This window comes from Lolium rigidum, chromosome 7 (assembly GCF_022539505.1).
Source record: "Lolium rigidum isolate FL_2022 chromosome 7, APGP_CSIRO_Lrig_0.1, whole genome shotgun sequence".
NCBI lineage: Eukaryota > Viridiplantae > Streptophyta > Magnoliopsida > Poales > Poaceae > Lolium > Lolium rigidum.
This window is the reverse complement of record NC_061514.1, coordinates 258,920,849-258,929,436: the sequence shown is the minus strand read 5'-3', so window position 1 is coordinate 258,929,436 and position 8,588 is coordinate 258,920,849.

The following is an 8,588-nucleotide window of genomic DNA, read 5'->3' as shown; positions in this document are numbered from 1 at the left end:
GGACTTTGCCTGACGCAGTTTCCACAACAGAACCCATATCGTCGGGTTAGGCCCATAGGCGACGAAAAATACCCCTTAGCGGACGATTTTGAGACGTTGTCTATCAGAACTTTTCTTGTAGTGAGATATATATCTTTACTATCTTTATTATATTGCAGCACCGCGAGCCCGCCTCATTAAAAACCTTTTCTGGTCCCACTCGGTGCCCCGAAAAAGAAAAAGAGTGCGTCTGAAAACTCGCGGGCGTTTCAGTACATTGTATTTTTACAAGGAGGACTATATTTCGACACTAAGCGTAAAAACGCCTTAGCTGTGCCACGTTCCAGGGGTTTTTCTCGGGAGCCCCTGTCTTCTTATCCTTGATCCTGTATGCTCCTCCTTCGATGACTTCCGTGACGATATAAGGGCCAAGCCATGGTGACTCGAGTTTTTCAGTGCTTTGTTGATTGAGTCGTAGAACTAGATCTCCTACCTGAAAGGACCTTGGTCTCAAGCGTCGACTATGATAGTTTTTCAAGTCTTGCTGATACTTGGTGACCCGTGATAATACTTCGTCTCTGGCCTCAACCAATGCATCGACATCGTCTTCCAATGCCTTTCTAGAAACTTCTTCATCATACTCCGTAACTCTTGGGGAATCATGCTCTATCTCTATTGGCAATACTGCCTCAGCTCCATGGACCAGAAAAAACGGAGTTTCCTGTGTCGCCGTATTTGGTGTTGTTCGAATACTCCACAACACACTTGGCAGCTCTTGATACCGTTGGCCCGGTGTGTCGAGCTTTTTCCAATGGTCCTAACAAGCGCTTCTTGATACCGTTGCAGATGATACCATTGGCTTTCTCGACTTGGCCGTTGGTTTGAGGATGCGCAACTGACACAAAGTGCAATTTGATGCCTACCTCTGCACAGTATGCCTTGAATTCCTTGGATGTAAAGTTACTGCCGTTGTCTGTGACAATGCTGTGAGGTACTCCGAATCGAAATACAATGCTTTTCACGAACTTTATTGCAGATGTTGCGTCTGGCGAATTTATCGGCTTGGCTTCTATCCATTTGGTAAATTTGTCGACAACGACGAGCATATACTCGTATCCTCCTGGCGAGGCTTTATGTAACTTCCCCACCATATCGAGGCCCCATTGAGCAAAGGGCCAGGACAATGGTATTGGCATCAGCTCTGCTGCCGGAGAATGAGGTTTCGCGGCAAATCTCTGGTACGCGTCACAAGTTCGTACTATCTCCTTTGCATCCTGGATTGCTGTCAACCAGTAAAATCCAGCTCGAAAAACCTTGGCGGCAATAGCTCGACTACTCGCGTGATGACCACATACTCCCTCGTGTACATCCTTCAAGATTATCCTTCCTTCTTCGGGTGTGACGCATCGCTGTAACACACCCGAAATACTTCGCTTGTACAACTCCCCTTTGACCACCGTGAAAGCTTTTGATCGTCTAATAACTCGCCTTGCTTCAACTGGATCGTCGGGTATTGTTTTCCTTAGGATGTATGATATGTACGCTCGCATCCATGGAGTTTGCACCATCAGTACTAGATCCTGTTCCTCTTCTTCTTCCAATGTTTCTTTTGCAGCCCCCGAGGGTTTCTCATCCTTCTCCTTCTTTGTTGATTTCTTCGGCTTTGTGGATCTCTCCGTTATCTCTTCCCAAAACACGCCCGGAGGAATCGCGAGACACTGCGACCCGATGTTTGCAAGAACATCGGCTTCATCATTGCTTAGCCTGCTGATATGATTTACCTCGCATCCATCAAATAGTTTCTCGAGCTCGTTGTACACTTCTTTGTATGCCACCATGCTATCATTGACTGCATCACATTGGTTCATGACTTGCTGAGCCACCAATTGTGAGTCGCCAAAGATTTTTAGTCGAGTTGCGTCGCAGGCTTTCGCCATCTTCATCCCATGTATAAGAGCTTCGTATTCTGCCTCATTGTTAGACGCATTTGGGAACGTCATCCGTAAGACATATTTTAATTTGTCGCCTTCCGGTGATATGAGTATCACGCCTGCTCCAGCTCCCTCTAACCTCTTGGACCCGTCAAAGTTCATAGTCGAGGTTCTCGATAGATCCGGGGGTCCTGTATTTTGCAGCTACATCCACTCTGCGATGAAATCTTGCAGAATTTGCGACTTTATTGCTTTTCTTTTTTCATACGTTATGTCCCGAGGAGAAAGTTCTATTCCCCAAAGGAAGACACGACCTGTAGCTTCTGGATTGTTTAGTATATTGGATAAGGGCGCCTCATTGACCACTATTATCGGATGAGCCGAGAAATAGTGCCGCAATTTTCTTGCGGTTGTGAACACTCCGTATGCTAGCTTCTGGTACTGTGGGTACCTCTGTTTTGAAGGCGATAATACTTCACTAATGAAATATACTGGCCTCTGCACTCCATGGAGTTTTCCTTCTTCTTCTCTTTCGACAACTAGCGCCGTGCTCGACCACCTGGGGTGTAGCCGCAATGTATAGCAGGAGGGGTTCCTTCTCTTTTGGCGCCACCAAGATTGGTGGTGTCGAAATTGCGCGTTTAAGATCCTCGAGAGCTCTATCTGCCTCTTCATTCCACTGGAACTTCTCTCCTTGTTTGATTAAGGCGTAAAACAGTAACGCCTTTTCTCCCAACCTGGCGACGAATCTGCTTAAAGCTGCGACTCGCCCAGTTAGCTGCTGTATTTCTTTCAACTTTGTTGGCTTCCTCATCGTTATGATAGATTGGATTTTTTCGGGATTTGCTTCAATCCCTCTTGCTGAAACTAAGAACCCGAGAAGTTCTCCAGCAGGGACGCCGAAAGAACACTTCGTCGGGTTCAGCTTGAGACAAAACTTGTCGAGATTGTCAAAAGTTTCCTTCAAGTCCTCGATTAGCGTGTCCCCCTTTTTGATGTTATGACGACGTCGTCGATGTACACTTGTACGTTTTTCCCGATCTGTGTTGCTAAGCACTTCTGCATCATCCGCTGATATGTTGCTCCCGCGGTTTTCAAACCAAAGGGCATTGTTCTATAACAAAACACGCCATAAGGTGTAAGGAACGCTGTTTTGACCTTGTCCTCTTCTTTCAATCTGATCTGGTTATAACCAGAGTATGCATCCAGGAAGGAAAGACGTTCACATCCTGTCGTGGAGTCGATAATTTGATCGATCCTTGGGAGGGGAAAGTGATCCTTTGGACAGTGTTTGTCGAGACACGTAAAGTCGACACACATGCGAAGGACTTTAGTGTTTTTCTTCGGGACCAGCACTGGATTTGCTACCCATGTGGCCTCTGTATGCAGCTCTTTGAAGAAATCAGCCTCTCTCAGTCGATCAATCTCCGACAACATAGCTTTTCGGTTTGGCTCCGAGAAACACCGCAAAGGTTGTTTTATTGGTCTCGCTAGTGGATCCAAGTTTAAGTGGTGCTCGGCAAGTTCCCTGGGTACTCCTGGCATGTCAGCTGGACACCATGCGAAGATTTTCCAGTGCTCACGGAGGAACTCGACGAGCGCGCTTTCCTATGCGAGGTTCATGTTTGTCGCGATGGACGTCGTTTTCTTCGGATCTGTCGGGTGAATCTGCACTTCCTTGGCATCTTTTGCGGTGTTGAAGGTTGATTCCTTGTTAGGCCTCCCTACGTCTAGCAACACGTCGTAATCAGTTGTAAGCCTTGACGCCATGTACTCTGCTTGCATCCCGAAAGTTTCTGACAGTCGATGGAAATCTTTGTCACATTTATCGGCTAGCGCGAAGCTTCCTTTGACTGTGATTGGTCCCTTAGGCCCAGGTAGCCTCCAAAGCAGATACGTGTAATGTGGTACCGCCATAAACCTGGCATATGCTGGTCGTCTGTGGAGACCCTGCATACCACTGCATGTTGTAGTATGCCAGTCGTTGATATAACATTCACGAAGTACCATTCCGCAAATATTACATCCCTCAGAGTAGTACAACAGAACATAGCAGGGTCCATAACTCATTCACATATTATTACAATTAACATACACATGTCGTCTTGGAGCTCCTCTTGGGTCCTAAGAGGAATACTCCTGGGTTCGAGGTGAACCCAACTTAACTTACAATACCAGAGTTTCATTAAACTAAACATTTATTTCATCGAGCAGCTAAATACTAAGAGTTCAGGCTGCTCGGTTACTACTACTAGCGAATATCCCTAGGCTTGTTCTCCTCCGGAAGCCTCTCCGGATCCGTAGACGATGAGGTAGTCTACGCCTTCAACTCCTCCTGAGAGGTCTGGTTCCTCGTAGCCGATGATCTCGGCTCCTTCATTGTTGTCGTAGTCCTCCTCCAGACGATTCAGACAATCTAAGCATGGGATTTAAGAGTGGTATGAGTACGAGCGTACTCAACAAGTTCATTATAGATAAGAGGTGTTTAATGCACTAGCTACGATATTAGACCAGAAAGTCTAATACCAATGCAAGTTTTGGTAAACATTTCTTCAAGAGATTGCTTTTATTCCAAAGAGCTATGTCCGTCAGCCTTCACCGGTTTACTAGAACTTCATGGAGCTCCTTTCCGGCCGCGTTCGCAGTTCCTTATCCCGGAACAGGGAGTGACAGGTCACGGTTCTTTACACTCTGCAGAGGTGTGTTGCTTTACCCATAAGAGATCTTAACCTTGGTGCCAACCGGGCAGCTTTCCCGTCCACACTTCCTTCGGTGTGAGGCCCGGTATAAGGTCTAGCCAATCATGTTCCTCCGCTACCTCGAACACCCACCCTTTGTTGCATGCCCCGACCCTGGGTCCTCGCCGGTCCCATTATTCCCACTCACGGGTGGACCCCGACCACGACGACGGTTTGGGATCGAACCAAACTCCTTCGCCGGTAGCTCGCAACCCATCATAGACCGCAATACCGTGGGGACTTAAGGCTTCCCCAGCCAACCGCTTGCACTTCGAGCGACAAGTGTCTACGGACTATGCCGTGGGGACTTAAGGCCTCCCCGGCCAACCGCTTGCCCCGACGGATACAAGTGTCTACGGTAAAGCGCATCCGTTGATGAACGAGAGGTGGAAACACTTTTGACTACTCCGTCCCACTCCGGATCTTATGGTTAACACGGGTATTACGGCACAAGAATCACTGGCGACATTTGTTGTTTAATCCTAGATGGATATAAACCCGTGCAATGGAACCTCCACCATATCAACACAATCCATGGTTCCATTGCCCACCACATAGTCATATTCATAGTTATGAAAGTAGTGGTTTTGGTTTTTATGCAATAGTGATAACCATAATACTTTGCAAGTAATTTGATAGAAATACTCAAATGACATGAGCAAGTGATGAACTTGCCTCGAACACCGCAAAGTTTTGCGGTTGGAAGGTGTGGACTGACCCTTGTCCTCTGTCTCTGAAAAATAGCATCATTGTCCGATAAGGGCAATGGTTAAAGAAGCAATTATGCATGATTCCAGTTTTAGGGTTTGTTCCCCCCTTCCGATGTCGTTGTTATTTTTTGAGAGGTTAATACTAAGATAGATTTGGAGATACTCTATTTATGATAAATACAACCTTGAAATATTTTCAAGGTGTTTTTAAAGTCCAATTGCATTAATAGACTTATTTTTATTGTTGAAAATAATATGTGTGATTTAAATCATTATTTAAATCCTCAAATTAAGACTTATTCTTAATTGTCTTCAAAAATTCTCTTTGATATTTTATTTAGATAGAGAATTTTATGCTAATTGATTTTCATATTTTTAATTATTTTTTTTAGAGCTCTTATCAAATTTCTATTAAATTTCCAAGTTTTCTTGTTTTAAATGAAATTGTGAACTGTCTATATTGCCCCTGGGCCCACCTGTCAGTGGAGCCCAGTGGTTGGGCTAGACCAGCTCGGGTCCAACCGACCCGAGCGGTCGCTTGCTCACTCCCTCTCCCCGCGCCGCTCGACCTAACCCTAATCCCCTTCGCCTCTCTGGCGATTTCCTCGTCGCCGCCCCCTTATCGGAATTTCTCCGGCCAACTCAGGCCGCCGCCACCGGCGAGATCAGGTGGATCTGATCCGCCTTTCGACGGCGGACACGGTGGTCCGCGTCGATCTGGATTTCATCCACGCCACCATGCGGCCCCAACTCGCCTGCAACCCTGGCCGCAAGGATTCATGGCGATGCGCCGCCTGCCGGCGCCCCTGATGCTGCGGTGTTGCTGTGCCTGGCCGTGGTGCTGTGGTGCTGCCATGGCCTGGCTTGGCCTGGCGCCGCCGCGCTCCGGCGTGTGCCGCCGTGGCCGCCATGGCTGCGCTGTTCTCCTCGACTCCGGGTAAGTGTGCCTCCTTTCCTGCTCCCCTCCTGTGCCTGACTTTCTTCCTCCTCTAGACCTGCTGCTGTGCTGTGCTTGCCTGCGCAAGAGCTGCTGTGTTCTTCTGCAGCGCCATGTTTGCCTGCTCCTGCTATGCTATGCTGCTGTGCTTATGCGTGTGCTACTACGCAAGATTGCTAAGCTATGTGCCTGTGAAAGCTTGCTTTACTTGCTAGATTTCTTCCCTGTGCCTCTGTTCTTGTTTCTATGCTTACCTAACATCAAATGTGTTCATATATACTGCTCTGGCTTGATTGCAGTGTGCAACTCTTGCAAGTTTGCAAGAACCAGTGCACCTGGGTGCTCTTCAGTGTGCTATAATTCATGGACATGCTCCCTTGAGCATGCTTTTGGTCTAGACAATACCCTCTCTTGATGATGTGTTACTGCATACAATTATTTGCATATATTTGATTGTCTGCTATGCCATTGTTCCTGTTCTGTGGCCATTTAATTTATATGGTTAAAGTGTTGATGTTAGGCTTGGTTCTAGCATGCTTGGTCAAGTCCTGATGATCTTATGATCATCAGTTGCTTGGTGAATGGCTGCTGTTTCATTCTTGTGTCTAGCTGATGCTCTCCTGATGTCAGTGTAACACAGTGGCTTGTGTTTGTACTCCTTGGTGTTTGCTCAAGCCCTCGCTACTATCTGCAATGATCCATTGGATCATCTGCATGTCCTGGTGCATAGCTTACTTCTCTGTTTCATTTATCTGTGTAGCTTTGATTCATTAAGTAGATAAATGATGTGAACTGCTCTGCAGTGATGATCATATGAATGAATTTAGTTAAGCTAGAGGGATGCCAATCATATATTGGGGACCCTAGCTTCATTTGAACCCTTCTGGGTAATGATATCTGTGCATGGCTTCTTTGTTGGAATTGGTTAAGTGGTTGAGGTGATCCTGGCAGTATTCATGTGCTGCCCTGGGATGGCTCCCCTATTTGGTGGCTTTCTGTGATGGATAGATGCTCACTGGCTAGTCACTTAGTGAATTTCCAGTAGCCTTGATGTTGATAATTAGGATAGGCACATGTTGCCTGTCAATCTGATGGTTTAGCTAGGTCAATAGGTGCTTTGTGATTCTGAATGGCTGCAAGGAGTAAATCCATGCTGGATTTCTCTGGTTTTGACACTATGTTGTCACAACCAGTGTTCCCTGGTTTATTTTCCTTTTAGCCTTGGTTGTACTTGCTGGCACCAATTGGTTTAGTAACCAAATGATGATACACCCAGGGTTTTCTACCCTTCTGTGCTCTTGTGATGCAAGCATGCTTAAGTATGAGCAAGATATGATCTTGCTCAGTCTCTTGTGTGGTATACCTCACTCCAGCTCCTAGAAGTAAGTGTTGGTGTAGAGGATTGCTTCTGTGATGCTTGGTTTGCTTGCCCTGCTCCTCCTTGCAAGCTTGTGATGCTTTACTCCATCTGGTACTTGCTCACAGCTGACAGTTCTTGGTGAAACTGTGTAACATCCCAAGAATTTCAAAATAAAACAAATGAATTTCACTAGTTCCAAATTTTGGAACCAACAAAAACTTTTATTAAATAGAATATGATACATAGTGATCTTGCTTAATTCTTGTGTTATTGCTATGATTGCTTGTTATTAGTAGTTGAAACAATCTTAAACCCTAAACCTCACCCCTCTTTTCACCATCCTAGTTAAAATAAAATAAAAGGAAATTAAATAAGAAAAGGGCATATGAGCCTATGGCTATAATTATAAATTTTTACCATAGACCTTTCCACTTGTTTAAAGGTTTGGAAAACCTTCACACACCTTAACTAAGGCTTATCAAACCAAATCCAAGTGGTTTCCAAAGAGATTAAAAAAGAAACTAAAAATGCCATCGAGGCATATGAGAGTAAAATAGCAAATATGTGAATTTAAGAATCTTGACCCTAACATATGTGGTGAATGGTTGGATCACCCCTATCTAACATTTCAACACTCAACCACACCATTTGGGCCAATCCTAGTCAAATTAAAATTCAAATGCAACATATGCATAGAGGCATATGTGGCACATAGCCATTTCACCAAATTTTTGCCCTATGACTTTAAACCTTGACCAAATGGTGTGAAACCATCTCTCAACCTAATATAACACTAAATTGACCCTAACCCATGTCCAAGTAAAGCAAGATCACCCATTTACAAGTTTAGTAAAATTTGACACCTCATCTATTATTTATTAAGGCCAAATTTGCAAATCTTTGAACAAGACCATTTGAAATGGTTTCAATGGT